Source organism: Gorilla gorilla, chromosome 12 (assembly GCF_029281585.2).
Source record: "Gorilla gorilla gorilla isolate KB3781 chromosome 12, NHGRI_mGorGor1-v2.1_pri, whole genome shotgun sequence".
Classification (NCBI taxonomy): Eukaryota; Metazoa; Chordata; class Mammalia; order Primates; family Hominidae; genus Gorilla; species Gorilla gorilla.
In genome coordinates, this window is record NC_073236.2 from 41,856,948 (window position 1) to 41,879,424 (window position 22,477).

Sequence of the window (22,477 nt, forward strand, 5' to 3'; positions counted from 1 at the left end):
TAAGCTCTTCAAACTTAATATTCCAAACTAAATCATAATCTCCATTCTCTCTTCTGCAACTCATGCCAATTCTGTTACTCTTCTTATGCAGTCAGCCTTAGAAATGGATACCAGCAAACTTCATTGCCCAGAGTAGAAACCTGGGAATCCTGTTTGATGAGCCCCTCTCCCTCCATAGAAAATGACTCATGTCACACTGTTGATTCTATGCTTTTGAAAGAATGGAAGAACTCATCTCCATTCCCATTCCCACCATGCTGGGTCAGTCCTACATTTTGTGTCTGTATTGCAACAACAATCACTTTCTTTTACTATCTGCCTCCTGTCTTACCAGGAACTGTTTTCCTCTGTTCTTGCTCCCCAGTGAGACAAAGTTTCCTTGCTAAAATGCAAAGTTTTATGTCATTCTGCTGCTTCATTACTTCAATCATTTCAGTGACATTTCTCTTAGGATGAAGTCTAAGATCCTTAGTGTGACCCAAAGGACAGTTGTGTTTCTTTCCTACCTCCTCAATGTTTCCATCTCACTTTGTGCCTCTTTATAAATCTACAACTCTGCCCTATGCCCCCATGCTGCCACCTCTTCAGCTTTGAGTATTCCGTGCTCCCACTTCAGGCCTTTGTCTATGCCTGCCTAACACCCATTCAGTTGTCAGCTCTAAACTTGGATATCAATTATCCTGGGAAGCAGTCTTCGCTTCCCTGAGCCTGAATTGAGCTAGGTACTCACAAATCTCTGTCCCTTAGCCTTTATTCACTATATTGGAATTGCTTGCCTTGTCTGTTACATTGGATGTTTTATGATGATAGACGCACTGTAACTTTTGAGCACTACTGCATTTTCATTAATTTAGCATTGTGTTTAACACATAGTAGCTACCTGAGAAGGTGAGTGGACAGAAATAGGCTGGAAATGAAAATTAAGACTTAGTTGTGAAAGAACTCGCATGCCAGGCTGCTGACTTTGTCCATGGAAGCGTCAAAGAAGGAAAGTCCATGAAAGCCTTTGGAAAAACTGTAACATCATGAGACCTTACCTGTTCAAAATGACCACAATGTCAAATCCAGAAAGCACATACCTATTTTTTTCTAACTTTTCTCTATAATTTTTGCTGGCTTATGCATTATAAAGTGCCTTTTGCTTCCTTTGGTTACAGAGATTCCAGGTAGATCCACGGAATGCGTTCCATGAAATCCACTGATCCACTGAAATCCATGAATGCTTTCCTCTGCAAGATTTCTCTAGCCATAGTTTATATTAGTCTTTGCTTTAACAACTTGAGCATTATGTTACGTTAGAGTTTACAAAGCACTTCCAAATGAAAGGTTCATGTCATCATTGTGACAGCTCTGAGAATGCCCATTGGAGGATAAAATGAATGAGGCCCAGAGACTTTAGAGACATGCTGGCCCATAGACAAATGCTAATGGAAGTGAATCTTGGTAGGGCACACACATTATTAAGTTGGACCCTATGAAATAATTGCCATCTTTGTATGTAAAGAAATGATTGAATATTGGCAATTTCATACCCTTCAACCTAATACATCTTGAAATAATTAAGTGACTAAATAAGACAATGTACACATAACCAATTGTCAAAATGAGTGACAAATGTAATAAATGTTATGGACAGACAATAATTACATCAGCTGAGGATGAGCCTGGAAAAGACTGAGTTATCAATCTTTCCTCCACGACTGTTCACTTATCTTCTCCCTTGTAATGGTACCAAGTTTTCTTTGTGTCCTGAGTCATGTATATGTTTCATTTGAAGATCCTGCCATAACACCAAAGACTTTATAGAGTACATTGAAACCAACATCTCCCTATTCAGACCTTCACCATGTCCTTCACTCTTATGGCTCCTAAATCAGAAACTCTAGATTTCTCTGGGCCACATTCTTCTCTCTCTCTCTTTTTTTTTTTTCCTATGCAAAGGTTGGGATCAAGCCCAAATGAAGTAACTTTGAAATAATTAACACACCGATTTCTTCTTTAAAAATGACTACAGTTTGCATAATTCAACCACACCTTACCCAAATCAGCAGTAAAGCCACGGTTTTTAAAATAGCTTCTTCATTGTAGTATGAATGCATGGAAAAAATGCATACACTATGACTACACAGCTCAAAACAAATTTAGCTCAATGCTAACAAAGTTAGCAGACACATGTAAACAACACCTAAAGAAGAAAACGTAATATTGCTCATCCTCTAGAATCCCTCTCATGCCTACTCTCAGTCACTAACCTACCTCAGATCATCACTGTCCTATCACCGTGAAGTTATTTTGCCTTTTTTGAAATTTATATCAAGATGATTACAGATTATGTACTTTTTGTGCAGAATTGGTCTTTTTGGTCAATATGTTTGTAAAATTTATTCCCAATATTAAGTATTGCAGTGGTTTATCTATTTTTATAGCTTTAGAGTATCCCATTCAATTAACCTACTGGGTTGTTTCCAGTTTCTGGCACTTAGACATCTTCCTGCTATTAACATTTTTGTGCATGTTTTGAGGTACACATATACATGCATTTCTATTGGGTATAAAATCAATAATGGATGATGTAATTCTGCTACCATAGATAATGCACTTATTTCAAAAGTATTTGAAATAATTGAACTATTTTTGCCAACAGTAAGTATTGCTCATTTTATTAATATTAGATATTCTCATGCGAGTAAAATAATATCTCGTTATGGTTTTCATTTGTAGTTTTCTAACATGAATGAGGTGGGGCTATTCATATGTTTATTAGTCATTTTGATATCATCTTTATGAAATGCCAACTTAAGTATTTCATCTTTAAAAAAAATTATCTGACTATTCCTTGTCAATAATTGAGAGTTATATGTTCTGGATGCAAGTCTTTTTTGTTATGTGTATATATGTGTGTTGCTAATATTTTCAATCACTCTCTAGTTTTTAAACTCTCTTATTGGTGTCTTTGGATGAATTGAATTTATTAATTCTAATACAATCTTGTTTACCAAGCTCTTCATTATGATCAATGGGATGTGTATCTTATGTAAAAAATAGTTGTATATCCTCAAGACTTTGAAGATATTTTCGTATGATATTTTCAAGAAGTTTTATGATTATTCACTTTCATAATTAAGTCTGTATTTAACCAGAGTTAATTTGTTATGGTATGAGTCAGTTTCAAGATTTATTTTTCCCATAAGAATATCAAATTGACCTAGTAACACCCATTAAGAAAACTATCAAAGCTTTGCCCACTACACTGCAGTGTCAATTTTGTGATAAATTAATTGGCCATATATATTTAGGAATATATTTCTGGACTCCTTATTCAATTCCATTGGTCTTTTTGTATACACTTAAGCGAATATTATCTTAATTATCATTTATTTTTATCTGGAAATGAAATTCATGAAATGTCCTTCATGATTGCCTTAGTTACTTTTGACCATATACATTTTAATATAAATGTTAGGGTCATCTTTAGAAGTGTTCAATAAAATTGAACTACTGTAAATACACTTGCTAGAGTTTTTATTGGTATTGTATTTAAAAAGTGACTACAGAGAGAATTAACATCTTTATAATATTCACTGAACTCATGTGCCACAGTCTTGCCTATATTTTGGTAAATATATTTGTAGACATTTCATATTTCTTAGTAATACTCTGAATAGTACTTAAAAATATTTCAACTAATTTCTTATTGAAATAGAGAAATGCAATTGATTTTTTTGGACATTAGCTGTGTATCCACTGAGTTTACCAAATTCACTGAAGACATAGGTTATAGACTTGAAAAAATGTTATTTATACACAATAATGCCATCTGCAAAAGTTCATATTTTTATTTTATTTTTTCAAAATTATACATGTCTCTTGTCAATTACACTGAATAGAACCTCCAACATAATGTTGAACAAAAATGTTGATTCTGAGCTTTTTTTTTTTTTTTTTTTTTTTTTTTTTTTGAGATGGAGTCTCGCTCTGTCACCAGGCTGGAGTGCAGTGGTGCAATCTCGGCTCACTGCAGTCTCTGCCTCCTGGGTTCAAGCGATTCTCCTGCCTCAGCCTCCCGAGTAGCTGGGACTACAGAGGCACGCCACCACACCCAGCTAATTTTTGTATTTTTAGTAGAGACGGGATTTCACCATGTTGACCAGGGTGGTCTTGATCTCTTGACCTCATGGTCTCCCAAAGTGCTGGGATTACAGGCATGAGCCACCATGCCCAGCGGATTCTGAGCATTTTTGTCTTTTCCCCAATTTAATTTGGGAAAAGCCATTAATATTCTAGTATAAAGAATAATGTTTGTTTTACTTAGATACCATTTATTAATGGTATTTATTAATTCAACAAATGGTATCATTATTAGTAAAGATATTCTAAGATGCCTTTCTCCCTCAGTTTACTAAAACATATTTTTTGTTTTTTAAAATTAAATTGTAGATGTGCGATGAATGTTTTTCATTTACTTTCCATTGTCTTTCTTTCTCCCTCTGTCTCTTACTTTCTCCTTCTCCTTCTCCTAACCTCTTCTTCTCCTCTCCCTCCAGCCACTGTATCTATTGAAAAGATAGTATAATTTAACTCCTCTCATTGTTCATGTGGTAGATTACATGGATGTGTGTTTATAAAGTTAAATTAACCTAATATTCCCATCTTGATGATGATATATTTTTCTTTATTTATAGATCCCTGAATTCGATTTTGAATATTTCTGGGATTAGTTTTGAATGTTTTGTTTCAAATATTTGTTTTGGAGTTTTTCATCTATCTTAGTGAGATCAAAGTGTAATTTTCTTATTCGTTAATGTTCTGGAGAGTTTAAAAGCATCTCATAAAATGAGTTTCAAAAGACTATCGTTTTGCTATTGTCTTCAAAAAGTATAAGATTCATGATATTTCTTTCTTAAATCTTGAGAAGAATTCACCGGTAAAGCTATTTGAGCTTACATTGGTTATTTTGGGGAAAATTTTTAATTACCAATCTAATTTATTTAATAAATGTGGTTTCTCTATATTTTTTATTTCTTCTTTTGTCAGTTTTGGCACATAATTTTTCTAGGAGTATGTCTATTTTATGTAAATTGTCAGACTTATTGGCATAGAGATTTTAATAATATTTTCCTTTTATCATTTTAGTAACTGCAGGATATGTAATGAGAGCCTCTTTTGCATCCTGATATTAGTAATTTATCCCTTCTCTTATTTTTATTTAATAGTCTGAATATTATTTTCTCAACTTATTAGATTTCAGAGAACTGACAGCTCTGTTAGAATTCCTCTTTTGCATATTGCATTAGAGCTTTGTTCTGCAGTTGTGCTTTTGCCTCATTTTCCTTTCACTTTCTTTGGATTCAATTTGTTATTCATTTTCTAATTTATTGAGGTGGATATTTTGATTATTGAGATAAAAGCCTTTCTTCTTCCAAGCATATGTATTGAAGGATAAGCATTCCCTTGTAGGTAGGACTTTATTTGTATCTCACAAACTTAATATGTTGCATTTTATTATTATTATATATTATTCAGTTAAAAGTATCTCAAAAATTTTATTTTGATTCTTTCCTAGATCTACGTGCTATTTAAAAGTTACCAAATATTTGTAGAATTCATTAAGTGCCTGTATTAGTCCGTTTTCACACTGCTGATGAAGACATACCTGAGACTGGGAAGAAAAAGAGATTTAATGGACTTACAGTTCCACATGGCTGGGGAAGCCTCACAATCATGGCAGAAGGCAAGGAGGAGCAAGTCACATCTTACATGGATGGTGGCAGGCAAAGAGAGAGAGCTTGTGCAGGGGAACTCCCATTTTTTAAAACCATCAGATCTCGTGAGACTTATTCACTATACGAGAACAGCATGGAAAAGACCTGCCCCCATGATTCTATTACCTCCTACTGGGTCCCTTCAACAACACATGGGAATTGTGGGAGTTACAATTCAAGACGAGATTTGGGTGGGGACACAGCCAAACCATATCAGTGCCTTTTTACTCTTGTTTAATCTTGCCCTTGTAAGAGAATATGCCTCCATATAATTTTCATCCTTGTATATCTAATAAATTTTGCTTGTTTTGTCAATATTATGGTCAATTTTTAGAAAGATTCCATGTTCAACTGAAAAAACGATAGGCTGCAATTGTTGGTTGCAGTGTTCCACGTATGTTGATTAGGTCCATTTCATGAATTATGTTATATGTGTCCTCTATATCTCCATAGATTTGCTCCTGTGACTCTGCCAGTCAATTAGAAAAACGTGTCAAAATCGTTCACAATGTTGTTAAATTACCTTTGTTCTTTTATTCCTCCATTTGATTGATATATCTATAAATATATACATAGCTACATATAGATATTAACATATCTATATCTTTATACACATCCATATCTATATAAATATCTATATCTACATAATATATATTTTTAATGTAAATTATCAGACTTACTGGCATAGATTTTTCAATAATATTTTCCTACTATCATTTTAGTAACTGCAGGATCTGTAATGATAGCCTCTTTTGCATCCTGATCATTAGTAATTTATGCCTTCTCTTCTTTTATTCAGTAGTCTCAATATTATTTTCTCAGCTTACTGAGAAACAAGCAAAACTCTATGTGTTTTGATTAGGTCCATTTCATGAATTATGTTATTTGTGTCCTCTATATCTTTACTAATTTTCTCCTGTGATTCTGCCAGTTAGTTAGAACAATGTGTCAAAATTTTACAGGGAGATATTCTCTGACAATATATATATCTTTATATATATCTATATGAATGTATAGATCTATATCTTTATAGGTATTTATAGATCTCTATCTAGATATACATATAGATATTTATATAGATATATCTTATCTCCCTATCCAAAAGCTCTGAACAATTTCTATATAGATATTTATATCTCTATATCTAGGTATACATATAGATATCTATGTATACAGATATATAGATATTTATAGATATACATTTATAGATATACATTTATAGATATATATTTGTTTTTATAGGTCTATAAATATATATCTATAAATATCTATGTATCTACATATTATATTTATATAATGTCTATATATAGAAAGATATATGGATGTTATATCTATATTTTATTAATAATATTATAATATAAATAGAATACTATAAATATAATATAAATATTATATATAAATATAAATATAATAGATATTTATTTTCTTATAAACATAAATAGAATAGAATGTTATAAATATAATTATAAATATAAAGCTATATATTTACTATATTTATATTATACCTATATCTATATTAGATATATCCACTATCTATATTATATTTTATCTATATTATATAGATGCATATAAAATACGGATAGGTATTTAACCTGTGTTATCAGTGTATACAAAGTAAGAATTATTATCTCTTCCTGGTGATTGAACCATGAATATACTAGTATTGCATCTTTCTTTAAAGTCTAGTCAGTTTTATATCAATATTTCTAATTAATGTCATACCAGGTTTCTTAAGGACAGGGATTTTAGGGTCTTTTTTTTTTTACATTTAAAGTGTTGATCTCATAAACAGTATATAGTTGTTGTCAATCCAGTCCGATAAGTTTTAATTCTAATTTTGAATTATTTAGTTCATCGGCTTTTAATTAATTACATATTTCTGTTTAAGTCTAATATCTTATTATTAGTTTTGTATTTGTCCTGTCTGTACTCTATTGCTTTTTGGCCACTTCTTTCCTTTTCTGTTTTGATTACTCACTTATTTACTTTTTTATCATTCCTTTGTCTCTGTAAGTTTTTCATTATACAGTTTCTTGTTAGCTATCTTAAAACATCAGCATGTATATTTGAAATATTACAGCATGCCTTAAATTAGAATTATTTTCCAATTTCAGGACAGTACAAAGACTTTAACAATACATTAATGCAATTTATCTCCTTTTGTCATTTGTGGATTTTGAGAATTTATTTTAATAGTATATATATTAAACCACATAAGACATTTTTCCATAGTACATATTCATGTAGATTTACTGTAACTTTTTGTTCTCTATTTCTTCTTGTATTTCGATGTTTCCATCTGTGATAATTTTTCTTCTGCTTGAAGAATTCTTTCTGTCATTTTTTCAGATCTGCTGTTTGAAAAGTCCTTCTTTCACTGAAGATAATTTTATTTCATTTTTGAAGGATGATATTTTAGCTGGCTATAGAATTCTAGGTTAAATTACATTATTTTAGATTTTTGAAAAAATCATTATATCATCTTCTAAATTTAGTTTTTGAGTTGAGAAGTTCGTTATTATCCTTATTGTTGCTCTTTTGAAAGTGATTTGTTTTTTCCCTCCTCTGGAAGTTTTTAGTATATATTTGGATTTCAACTGCTTTGCTATGATTTGTATCTTTTATAATCGTGTTTCAGATTTGTAGTGTTTCTAGAATCTATTTTTAATTACTTAATTGTTTCTGAAAATTTTTCCAAATCATCCCTGAAAAATTACTCTGTTGCATTTGCCTCTAATTTTTTCCTGGAACTTCAGTGACATGTATATTTTCATGCTCTATGAATTTCTTCCTTTTTTAATATTTCCCACAAGTTTTTCTCTATGCGTTTCAGTGTATATGCTGTACTAAACTATATGTGAGTTAACTAATCCTAATCAGTAGTGTTCTATTTACTATTAAACTCACTTTTTTCAGTTTACGCTCTTCCTTCTTTATATGTGTTCCATTTACCTTTTCAAAGTTTACATCTAGTCACACATTTTTATTGTATTAATCACAGAATTTTTCTCATCTGTATTTCATAAGAGTAGTTCTTGGATCATCTGTACATCTATTTCTATTGTCTCTTTTTTTTTCTTTTGTTTTTGGTCCTATCTCCATTAATTTTTTAATAAAATTTTGTAGAAAAACTTTATATTAAATATAGCAAAAGTTGAAAATAATGTTTTCCTTCCCTAGAAAACATTTACTTTTGCTTCTCAAGCCTGTTAGAGTAGAAATATTTTACTTTAATCCGGTTTGTGACTGAGCTGATTTGACAGTGAATTTTCATCTTTGTGAGTGCTGGTTCATTTTAAAGCTAGCCTTAACTTTAGGGTGTAGCTCTTCAGTGATCGCAAGTAAAAGTCTACATTGTTTTCAGTTCCTTCCCCATCGATAGCCCCTGGACTCTAATTCTTGTCTCCCTAGTCAAAAGCTCTGATCAATTTCTTACCACCGCTTATAAACAGGTACATGCTATGAAATAAAAAGCAGTATAGATGTTGCACTCTTGTCCCTCTGGAATCCTGATTTCTCAATCTTGCCTATAATGACAGATCTGAAATATATTCTTTTCTCAACGCCATGGGACTACCAGAAGCTTTGCTCAGCATCTTTGCTGCTATTCTATCTTAGATTCTCAGTCTGAGAAGTAAATGCCTCCAGAGAAAATGCAGAGCAGAATGTTAATTCACTTTAATGCATTTTCCATTCAGAGACCTTGGCCCCTAAAGCCTTGGCTGCCTACGTGACTCTCCGATTCCATATTTTACCAGATTTTCTAGTTATTCTTGGCAGGAGAGTTGGTTACATCTAAGCCACAGTTTAATACTTTTTTGTGCCAGAAGTAGATTCTAAATTTTAGAGTCACAAGTGAGCTTAGAGATTAATGACTTCTATGCCCTTTGTGAACTTCTAACCCATATTTTTCCAATATCATTCAGCTCTGATATGAGCACTGCAATGGTAGAAAACATAATTAGGTTCAAATCCTAGTTCTGTAATTTACTAGCGATGCTACCTTTGACTTACTATCTAATTAAGAATCAGTTTTCTCGTCTGTAATTTAGGGATAATACAAAGGACCTACCACATAATGCTGCTTTAAGAATTAAATGTAAAAATGCACATAAACTGATTTAGAAATCAGCTTCATGAACATCCTGGTATAAACTTTTGATTTCTGATTTTATGATTTTACTTGAGCATTACAGTGTTGTGAATTTCAGATAACCAACGAATATATTTTTAGTATAATTGCACAATATTCAGGACATATTTACACCTCCCAAAAATCATTTATCTAAATTTCAAATTTAACTGGGCGTCCTATATTTTATCTGACAACCTTATGTTAATTTAAACTGGAATTGTCTTTTTCATTTCCACCCATATGTCTAACTACAACCCCCACCCATCTTCCCTTGTTTCTGCTCGTCTTTCTTTTCCTATGATTCAAAGACTTGGTAACATCTCCCTCCCCCAGCCAATAACAGGTATAAAAAGTCATTAAGAATGTTTTATGTTGATTACATGTTAGATGATTAAATTAATTGTAGCTCTATTTTCTTTGTCATATAACTACAGAAAATACAAAAATTGTGCACACCGCTTACATCATATTTCTATAAGGCAGTGCTGTTCTGGAACACCCTAGGCTCCTTCGTATAGGCTTTTGAGCATGAATCCTTACAGCTTGATGAAATTTAGACCATTTATGAATACAAAGATGAAATTGGTATATCTATGAAGCAGCCCCTTAAGTCCCCAATAGAATTATTCTCTCCCCATCTCTGTTCCTAGAGCATATTATAACTATGCCTACTAAACACATTATTATAGGTGGATAATCAGAGTGTAGTTTGTTTCCACCACTAGGGTGAGCTTCTCTAAATAAATGAATAAATGCTTTAATGATGCTGATTAATTAGTGGATTATGTAACTGAATTGTCTGTTGCCTTTGGCTCAATATTTGGAAAATTCATTTGATTAATAAATGCTTCCATTTATCTTATGAAAGAATATTTTGCTTTACCCCCCTCTTTTCCTTTTGACTCTATAACCTCTTGCATTGTCTTAAAATAGATTCTGACCTGGATGATTGAAACATTTCCCTTCTGTGCTTGCTTCCTGTCCCCGGAACTAGTCTTCTCTGCTTCGAATGTTATCTTTTTCATTTTATTTTTGTTCCTTGCCTGAATTTCCTTTTAATTTGTGTGTGTGTGTGTGTGTGTGTGTGTGTGTGTGTGTGTGTGTGTGTGTTGGAGTCTCGCTTTGCTGCTCAAGCTGGAGTGCAGTGGCATGATCTCGGCTCACTGCAACCTCTGCATCCTTGGTTTAAGTGATTCTCGTGCCTCAGCCTCCTGAGTAGCAGGGATTACAGACATGTGCCACCACACCTGGCCAATTTTTGTATTTTTAGTAGAGATGAGGTTTCACCATGTTTGCTAAGCTGATCTTGAACTCCTGACCTCAAGTGATCCACCCACATCAGCCCCACAAAGTGTTTGGATTACAGGCCTGAGCCACCATGCCCGGCCATCCTCAATTTTCACAGGCACTTTCCTGTGCCTTGTGCCTAAGGCCCCTGCTCAGTGGAGTTCATCAAAATACCCCTTTTCACGTAGCTGGTTCCTCATGCTTAGATGATCTAAATTACACAAGATTAAGTTGTCCTATTACTTTTATCTGCTGGGCTGCAACTCCCAGACTATATTCTCTTATCCTCCCTGCCTCTGACTCCTTGATCAACATAGAAGTTCACACACATACCCATTTTTAACTTCAAATCTGTTAGACATACCTATTTTAGTAATCATCTAAAGGGCCATAAATTTAAATTATTTCATAGAGAAACTTTCAATTATTTAAATTACTTCATAGAGAATTTTAGCTTTGTGGATTTAATTTAACTTATATTTGTTTTCTCATATTTGGGACACTTGTCTACTAGAAGTACTTTAAAAGTCAGGTGGAATAATACATAATGAATTTTTATTAGTAAAGCCAATGAATGAAAATCATGAGAAATTAATTTGTAAGTAAAAAGTGCATTTAAAATGTTCAATTATTTGTTTATGTTTCAATAGGCAAGGTTTTTTTGTCTTTATGGTTTTTTATTTTAAAATGAGGTTCTTCCACATCTTTATGGGTGGGGACTAGGGGATAGGGATGAAAATATATCTACAAAAATAAGACCTAGTTCTTGTATTCTGCAAGATGATAATTCATTTGATGAGATAAGATATTAAGCAAATAAAAATGAAATATCACCATGTGGAATGGAATGGGCGTTATGAAAAATAGTGCTGTGACCACAAATAAGGGTAGAAAATGAAGTCTCATCTAGCAGGAACTATTCAGAAAGGCTTTGTGGAGGATGAGGGGCTTGAGTGGGGTGTTTCTGTAACTAAGGGTGAAGATGGCATTCTAAGAAGGGAAATAGCACACAAAAGAGGCAGGAAAGCCATTGCGGACAACACATATCTGGGAGCAGGCAAGAGTAAAGTATGAGTTGGGTGTGTGCAAGGACGGGAAGGACCTAGAGACAGAATTAGGGAGCTGCTGAGAATGCAAGGTCTCGGAGTTTGAACTTGATCCTGTGTGCAGGCAGTGGAGAACTGCTGGAGAATATTGATCAGGGATGGGATACAAGGAGAAGGAGTGTAGGAGGAACCGCCGGGAGGGAGACAGACACAGCTTGGAGGGAGTTGAGGGCAGCTTACCCATGCGGTAAGGGATTCAAAGAACGAGTGCCAGCACTGTGTCTGGACACACTGAAGACTTATTAATCTCAAAATTTATTGTGCTCAGATTTGTTGAACAGACATAAGTTGAATTAGTAATCAATAATTAATCTGAAAAATCAACAGTTGAATGGAAAATATTCGGCACAATATTCCAGCACTATTTTTGGAGGAGATGAATAAAAGAATACTAGAGTGGCTCTACATGACTATTTGCTATCTGAAACTTCAAAAATGTTTTTGTATAAAGACTGGATATTCAATATACAGTTTCCATCTTATTTGAGAGCATTTTATTCCCTTGAATGTGAATTGAAGGTGGCCAAAGCTGCAGGCAAAAACTAGAGGTTTTATCCAGAGAGACTACATTCATAGGTAAAGAGTTCTATATCAAATGAAAGTAGGTAGAGCATCGAACCTTTAAAAATTTCCTGGTGTTATATAAATTCAGTCGGCTGATTTCACAAGTTTCATAAAATCAATGGAACCAAAGGGTTCTTGTCCCGATCAAAACTCAGGTCAGCTTCCGGTTCCCTGGGAACTACAAGTAGATACACTCTCCAGGCCTGCTTGGTATTTCACGCATGTTAGGCAGCCAGGAAGCAGTTAAAAGCGCTGTCCACTGGCTTACAGTTAGTGTGGATATCTTATCACTGTTTTGGCCCTTTTTTCCTATTGTGAAAAAAGGCACAGGGCATTTCATTATGTTAATGGGGCATCAGAGACACAAATAAAAAAAAGCACTTGGTTCATACTGAGTACCTGTGAGAAGAGAATATTTTTAAATATCTGTAGGTGGTTCACTAACACAGGTAATTGAGTTTCAACATATTTCTCCTTTGAGCCCTTCTCCTGGATGTTCTGTCATCCTGTTAAGTAAGGTGGGAAATAAGAAGTGAAACCTTTTAAGGAAGTATTACCTTCCTTAGCTTGATCCTCTAAAAAAGTACTTTGTTAACTTGCTTAATGCTCCCTTTTATAGAAATCTCTTTTTTTTTTTAACTCAAAAAGAAGCAAACCTCATTTTTAGAGAAATGGCAAAGGTGTTAACACTCCCACTTAAAGTAAGTGACATGGATATTCCACAAAAGACCTGAGTGCTTGCTCAATGCAGTGTTCACGGCGATGATACAAGTGCCCCTCCGCGTGCATTAGGAGGACAAATAGCTCTCTGGGTAATTCTAAACATGTGTAAGTTATAACTTTCCCTCCTGAAGAAAGATTTTCTTCCCTCTCTTTATTGTAATCATATGCCTTTCAGTGTGGACTTTCATCTCCATTAAGAATAGTTGGCATTAAGGGAAGCATTTAAAATAAGGGTTTTTTTTTTCTTGTTCTTTTCTCGATTTAACAAATCTGTAGATGTTCTTCGTCAAAAAAAAAAGGGGGCGGGGGTCGAGGATACGGTAATATGGATGGGACCACGGGCTCCAGGTACTGCCACAGTCTCTTGGTTTTATTTCCTAATACTTGTTTTTTCTCGTATCTTCCAGTGATCAGGGTAGTTACAAAAGGTGAGCCTTCAATGCTATTAATGCACCAGAAGTCATGTTTTACCATAGAATGGAATTAGACATAAGATGTGGTGGATCTGGGCCGGGTGCGGTGGCTCTAGGCGGAGGCGGGCGGATCACGAGGTCAGGAGATCCAGACCATCTTGGCTAACACGGTGAAACCCCGCCTCTACTAAAAAAAAAAAAAAAAAAAAAAAAAATTAGCAGGGCATGGTGGTGGGCGCCTGTGGTCCCAGCTACGCGGGAGGCTGAGGCAGGAGAATGGCGTGAACCCGGGAGGCTGAGCTTACAGTGAGCCGAGATCGCGCCACTGCACTCCAGCCTGGGCGACAGACTGAGACTCCGTCTCACAGACAAAAAAAAAAAAGTGGTTGATCTGTCCTTTACCCTATCTAGTTCATGGGGTACCACACGAAATGCCAGAATTTTAGGAGTAGTTTAGTGCCAGACTGGAAACTAAATCTGTGCATGTATTTTGTAAATGGGGAAATGGAAGTCCTGATGATTCACCAGCTTGTTCAAAACAGGCAGAGACTAGAAGGTGGTTTCTAGGCTTAGTGACTTGGGCTACAACAGGCTAGGTCACTATGCCACACTGCTGGGTCATCGACTAGGTGGACAGCATAGTGCAATTTTTCCACCTGGCCGTCCAACTTCGATAAGGGAAACATTTTCTCGAGTGGACAAAGGGTTCCCTTCCATGCTAGATTTAATGTCAGGTGTGCCTTGGGAAACATGCTTTAAAAAACACAGACTTTACTTTGTACATTTGGAAGAAAATATTCTATTTGGCCCCTGAAAGGTTTAGGAAAAGATATTTTCAATAAATTCATTGGCAGAGAATCCCACGTAACTCCACAGGATGGAAAAGAGATATTTTAAATAAATCTAGGCTTTCCATTCATTTATTAATGTAAAAATTTATTTATCCACTCATCTAATCCATATTTACAGAGCTGGTAATATAATTTGGATCAGAGCGTGCAATGGGGATGGAGTAATAAACAAAACAGTCAAAAACCCTTGCTCTGGTGAATTCATATTCTGGTAAGAGAAAGACAGACAAGAAATGAAGCAAACAGGGAAATCCTGGAGTTCAAGGGTAGACAGTATTCCAGAGAAAAATAAAGCTAAGAAGCTGGAGAGAGTGTTCCTTGGGAATGGGGGAGGGGATGGGTAATGAGTACCCCTGAATTTTACATGAAGACTTGAAGGGGAGGGCTGTTAGATGCCAGCAGATGTAAGAAGCAGATCTCATGTAGACCTCCCCAAAGCTACACGGTAATTTTTATTTTACCACATTTTAGGAATTATGAGGTTCAAAGAGGTTTGGCAACTTGTTCACGGTCACAAAGCCCAGATACAGATGCATAAGAACTTTGCACACAGGTAGATTTTTGTTAACACAGTATCAGTAATTTCATATTCACCAAGCTCTCATTTATCACCCAATGATATGCTGTGCGTCTGTGTGGCATTGTGCAATAGAGAACCGGAAATTCCTTCTAATATGTTAAGGGAAAAAAAAGAATAAAAGATAATTCAATGCCTTTCTTTAATAGCAAAAATAAAGTACACCAAATTCGCTTTTCCTAATTCCTCTAAGAAATATTATCAAAGGCATTGCTGCAGTTGCCTGTTGCCACTGAGGCACTGAGTAATCAAACACGGAGCACACACCCTTGTTTAGCATCTCAGCATGTGGAAAATCATCCTGCACAGTCCCTCTAAAACAGAAGGTTACAGCCAATATGTCTGTGCAAGGAATGCAACGAACAAAAAGACATCTGTCTGAGATGAGCACAATAAGGAAATAGTTCAAGAGCCACTGTATCATCCTTTGCATTGTGAAGAATCTTCACATAAATTTCCATGCCAGGTAGTTCTCAAAAAGTTCTTCAGTCCCCACAGGCGAATATCAATTTTGTGTGACTTAGTTCGGGGAGCCCTATCCTTCTACATTCCATATGCTGAAAAATCACACTTGCATGAAGACTACATCAGAAAAATAGTGCACTTTGGGATCCTTGGAGCAGCAAACAGCCAATTTCTATGCCAACCAATCTTTCCTTATCACTTGAACTTGCCTCTATCACTGTGATCATTTCCTTTCATATGTATATGCCCTCCATTAGATTCTTAAAGGGATTCATTCATTATTTAATCCATGTGGGTTTTTTTCTTGCTTGTTTTTTCTTTTCTTTTTTTGAAATAAAACAAACTAAAAGCTAGACTTTGCATTTCAAATCCAGACATTGGAGGAAGACGTGGAGGGGTGTGGGTGTGTAGGTTGGTTCAATTGCACGTGTCGAGGTGCCAGGGTCCGTGATGTACTGGGAGAGATGGTCTTCTGCAAGCTGATTATGCATCAGACCCTGTGTTTAGAGAGCAGATGTTCTGGGTTCTCGGTGGGGATGGCAATGACCCACCAGCACACTGAGGGTGCTGCTGGATCTGCTGTCGCTATTCAAGTCACTTCCTGTAACATTTGGCAGGCAGTGCCCAGGCAGCAGGGAATGATGGAGGTGGAGGGAGACCCAATCAGGCCCCCAGCAATTGATATCTGATTGATGAATGCATGAAATTTTGGAAACAACCCATTAAAAATAGAGCTTTGAGAGTGAAAGCATTGAGCTGCACTTTTATGTAACTGTAAAAGCTTGAAAATGATTTTACTTTTTGAGGGGGAAAGAAAACTGTTTTCTAGCTAACTTACCTGCTAAAAAGAGAAATGCAAATTGTGTTTTCATATCAAGGAAACTAAACAAAAGGAAAACAGGTTTAAATTATTCACAGAGGAAATGAATTAAGAATCTCAAATTAGATTGAAATATTTAAAGCATTAGCATTATTGGTCTTGCAACCTTCTTCATGTACAGTAAAATAAAAATAAATAAACATTGCTGTGAGCTCAAGGGAGACTTAGAAAAAAGAACAACTTCTTTTAGTTGAAAAGTAAAGTAAAATAAACTTTATTCTTTTTCACCTGGAGAAATGTTAGTTTTGAAATCCAAGGTTAAAAAAAGCATCACATTGCATTTTGACTCATGTTTATTTTTATTCCTCATTTAAATATAGTAATGAATATCCCCTCACCACATAGTCTCACACCCTCACGTATTTCCTTTAAAAAAAAAATAGATTGAATCAAACATTTGAAATCTTCCAAATTTACTTTTCCTATAAAATGTGAGCTATCATTCACGGCTCGAAAGGAGAATTCATTCTGATATTGATTATGCTGTGTTAGATTTTAGATTTTTCTCTAAGTGTGTAAAGGCTGTAAACATCAGCAATCCCTGATGGTCTAACAGAATCATTCCTCCTCTGACCACATAATTGCTAAATTGTGCATGTCAAATGGCTTCAGGATACTCTGTCCCCTCTCCAGCAGGTTATCAAGGGAAACTTGCTGGAGAATGGTGCTGTTTGTATGTCCTTTAAGTTAGGAACTCAAAGGTCAAGAGTTGCCAAAAGCATTTTCACTGGGTAACTGCTCCTTTCCCCAAGCTCTGTAAGGTGCCTCTCCAGTGATCCATATCATTTACTACTAAATGCGTGTTTTTAGTTTCTAAGACAAAGCCAACTTTTACACCCAAGCTTTATTATAATTAATTATAATGATTAGTCATCGAATACATGTTTATTACATGTCTATATGCCAAGTTTACGTGATAATATGGATTTATTTTTTCATAATTATTTTTGAAGACATTTAAGAAAAATAAATGTGCATTTTTTCAATGATTTAAATTCCACGACAAACAATAATTAAATATTTAGTGTATAATAGTGTTTAGTATGAGTACAATCTAAGAATCCTTATTTGTAGTGGGATAGAAATGTCTCTTCTTAATGAGAGTGTTTTTGTCTGATTTCAGTGCTAACTTAGGAGTAGAGAGGTTCTATTAATACACTGTGAGTAATGCTAGAATTGAGTTGTTAGAATCCATTTAGTGTTAGTTCGGAATCTCTGCTCTTCCTGAGTGTTTTCTATGAGTCATACTCCTCAGCAATTGCCATTGGTTGTTCTTCTGGTTAAACTGCTATTGCAAGATTAATCTTTAGTTTTGACAGTTTAAAAAGTTGCAGCAATTAATTACTAAGGAATAATTTCTCATCCCAAAGGTTCAGACCATGAAAACACTTTTATAAATATGCTGCAGTACTTAACTGTTTTCCTCAAAGTATAACCTAAGACATTTTTGTGATGACAAGTCCTAAAACTCACAAATTGCATATTCCTATAAGTTAAAAGAGTTGAGGGGGGCATTTTGATTTTTTTTTTCAAATGATATGTGGAAACATTTGTCATTCACATTTGATCAGGATTCTATGATTACATTGCATATGTAAACTTCACTTCAATCTTCTATGTATTTTTTCTTTATTCCTCTTTGCTTAATGGTGGCGATATAATTTCAAGAAATGTAGTTTATGAATGTAAAAGCAGAGAACAAAAGAAAACAAATGATGAACATGACAGGACACTATATTCAAAATGCAGACAAAAAAACCTAACTAGCAGATGAAATCTCCTGCAGCATCTGAAACAAATGAAAGGAAAACAGATTGTCATCAAATCTTCACTTTTTTCAAAAGTTTGATACATATTTCTTTGGGGAATAGTTTGCAAATGATATATAGAATATGTGAAATACAATTGTAAACAGACATGCAATTTACCTAGGTTACAATCTGTTCCATGATCTTTGTTCATTCTTAAGAAAAAAGACAGGGCACACCACTTGGAACAGGATTGTAGCAAAATAAATCTGAGTTTGAATTATTAGAACTGACATTATTAATATTTTTTTAATATTCTATGGCTTTCTCGTGATTCTTTGCATGCCACATCTTTAGCAAACTCCAGTGCCTTAATCATTTTAAGATTTGCTGCGTTCTCAATAGCTGTTTGCTGGTATGCAGACACAATCTCTTTGAATGGCAATAAATATGCATGGCTAAAAAGAAAGCCATAGTCAGAAAATCGTATGTCTAAAGAATTAACTGCTATATTCAGTGTTTCTTACACTCTTGTTCGCTGAACACATGTTGCCCTGGGGTCTGAAACTGAGCTACCCTTGCCCTTTTGTGGCACTTTGGTCTCTTTCTTTCACCAAAAGCAGGGCCCGGTGGGGGTGAGGTGAACAGGGAGGGGTGAGGGCGGAAAGGGCAGGAGGGGAAGGTGGATACGCAGGAAAAGAAAAGGAAAGCTCTCCGTGGGTTGCTGGTTGTCAGATCATGGGAAAACCAAATGCTATCACTCGAAAGTGGTTTCCTTCTACCCTGCTTCACCCACACTGGCAGCGCAGCCCCGCCACCAGTCACTGACCACAGCCCAGTCGCGACTTCTTTCACCCTTTGAGGTTGCACATGTGCCAGAGCGCTGACTGACACCACATTTTGAAACCGATTGTACAACATTGTCCGGCACAAGCCATGCAGAAACCTCTGCCGGCTGTGCACAGGGCCAGGACTCACAACAGAGAACGTTTCTTTCTAGGTGGTCAGCCTTGGAGCACGGGCTCTGACAATTGTTATTGTGTGTGTATCTTGCTACAGAATCACTGGAGTAGAAATGCAGGAGGCAAGACTGGCAGGGGAATGAAAAGGCAAAAGATCAGATATATATGTTTTATCGTGTATCTTGGGTTTTGCACGATTGTTCTCATGTAGGAAGACCCCAGGAGAAGTGCAGTTCATCAGCCCTTCTTACCGGTGCTGTATAATGTTCCAAGTCAGTCCGTTTTTATGGAGTTATTAAAAGGTATAGTTTGGATAAGCCATATGCTGATCTTATTCAAACGGAGAAGAGTTTTTAGGAAAAATAAGAAATTGCAGCTGGTAGCTACGGTAGTTTACTATTTTTGAACGGCTCTTTAGTATATGGTATTTTAATTCATCCCACAGATTCAAATTGGACTTTGACTGTGTACACTAGGATATACTGTATGGTGTTCTGAGTAATGCTGCTTTGCTAAAATTGCAATGTAGATTGATGCTAAAGAGGCAGCTTTGCCATTTCTAAAATCTTCTCAGGCATTTTGTACAGAATGAAAATGCTGACAGGCTAGCTACCTCTGCAAACATGGATGCTGTAAATGCATATAGTCTTGATCCTTCTACTTTCTAAGTACAGAATGGGTAATTAGTACTGCTAAGGCTGTTATAAAGATATGCAGTATTCCCATTATACCAAGAATGCTGATTTTTCAGGGGTTTATAATCAGGCTAGGAAAAAAAATGCTGTAGATAAAATTGGTACCCAAGTTTCAGTTATGGACAATTTTATTTTTCTCTTAAAAAATTTGAAGTAAAGTAAAATAACCAGGGCTACTTCCAGGCTACTGAAATCCAATAAGTGGACAATATCTAAATTTTCTATATTTCTGTCTGATGTCTTGCTTTCGCTGTATTTTCCACTGTGCACTTGGAACATAACCTTTTATGCACTGTGTGTTCGAATCTCACAAATGCTTAAGGACGAAGTCTTTGTTGCTTAAAGTTAGTAGACCACATCAGGGTAAAATACTTCTGTGCTTTGCATATCTGATGATCCCTCGGTAACAGAGCTTTCCCATTGGCCGTTGGCTGCCTTAGCCTGCCAGAGTTCCCTGTCTCTAATATTGGTGGTCACGTTGTGTTGGGTTTCCTTATTAATACTCTGCTAAGCCAAGGAAAACCTTACTCAGGCTATTCCACCACTGAAAGCAATTAACCTGTAACATGAGCTCTAACATCGCTGTGCACTGCAGAGAACCAACAAAGATTTGTTATTTGGCTTAATGACAAGTTTTAATCCTCTCCCAGTAGAACTCTCTAGAGGATTTTTAGCACATGGACATTACAGAACAGACATGTTCCAACTGCCCTGGTATGATGCTTTGGATTTGTTCCAAACAGGGAAAGTCTACCAAAAAGCCAGTACATAATATTAACAATAGACCATAAAACATCCATTATAAACTTCATTTTCCTCGAAACTCTCTAATAAATAGAGCAAGTCTTAATAATAATTTACACAACCTATGCGTGAAAACATACCATGATTGAATTTGTTGAGCTACAAAAACTTTGCCATTATTTAGAGCTTTATCTGAAGACAATTTTTTTAATTTTTACTTTTTTTTTTAATAATCAATATGGCCACAACCAGGTTATGTTTGCAATCTATGTATCTCTGCCTACCCAGATGGAATCCCTGGCTATGGCATCTTTCATTCATTCATTCCAGCACCCCACAAAACCGATTGTATGCCTGCTCTGTTTTAGGTTTTGCATTATGTTTTTAAACGAGAATTAAGTATATTAACATTTACTTCCTTCTCTATCTCCCAACAGCATTTCATGTGCATATTTCATACATAAAGTCTTTCCCTACTGCCTACTCAACATGATGAAGCTAAATTTTTTCTAAATATGCCCATTATTTACTTCTAATAGTTTCTCTATATTATGCTATTAGATACTAGTTGCTCTAAGTGGTTTCCAATTTGAAGTTTGTATGTGTTAGATAACCTACTCAAATTAATGTAACAAAATCCAATCATAATACAATCCAAGTGTTTTACACATCAGCTCATTTGCCCCATCATTTCACAGATTCTTCCTCCTTCTGTCACTTCTCCATCTTAATCCCCATCAAAACCAGAGCAAAACAAAATTGATAGTGAAATAATGACTGTATAGAGTTATTATCCCTGTCTCTTACAGAAGAGGAAATATAGGCTTAATTTTATTCCTGTTTAACTTCTAAGCTAGTAAACTATCTGATCAAGTTGTTCTGAATACTGACTGTTTTCTTTGATTAATATTCTCCTTCTAACTAAATTGCTTTACTTAGCAATTTGTGTTGCAGCTAAAGTACTGATTTGGTATTTTTCCACATGGGAATAAGTGGGTCATCCAGTGGCTAGGCCCAATCTCTGTATCACAGTGTTTTTTTCAGTACTATTGAGAATATTCATCAATAGCATATCTTTAGTACAACAATTAGTTTAGAAGGTACAAAATATTAAAAATTGGGTGGTTGCAGTGGCTCACTTAATCCCAGCACTTCAGGAGGCCAAGGCGGGAGGATCGCTTGAGCCCAGGAGATCTAGATCAGCCTGGGCAACGTGGCAAAACTCCATCTCTAACAAAAAAATACCAGAAAGTTAGCTGGCAGCGTGGTGCATCCTTGTAGTCCTAGCTACTTGGGAGTCTGAGGCGGGAGAATCACTCCAGCCTAGGAGATCAAAGTTGCAGTGAACCTTGATCACATCATTGCACTCTAGCTTGGGTGATAGAGTGAGATTCTGTCTCAAAAAACTATACAAGGACACAAGGGGAAAGAGGTGAAATGGAAACACAACAGGTAAGATCGAAGGCACTGAGTAAGGGAACGCCTAGAAGAACCATCAGGTGAGATGAGACCCAGCAAAGCAGGACGTTAATGTAGATGAATTCTGCATCTTAGGCATGACTTCA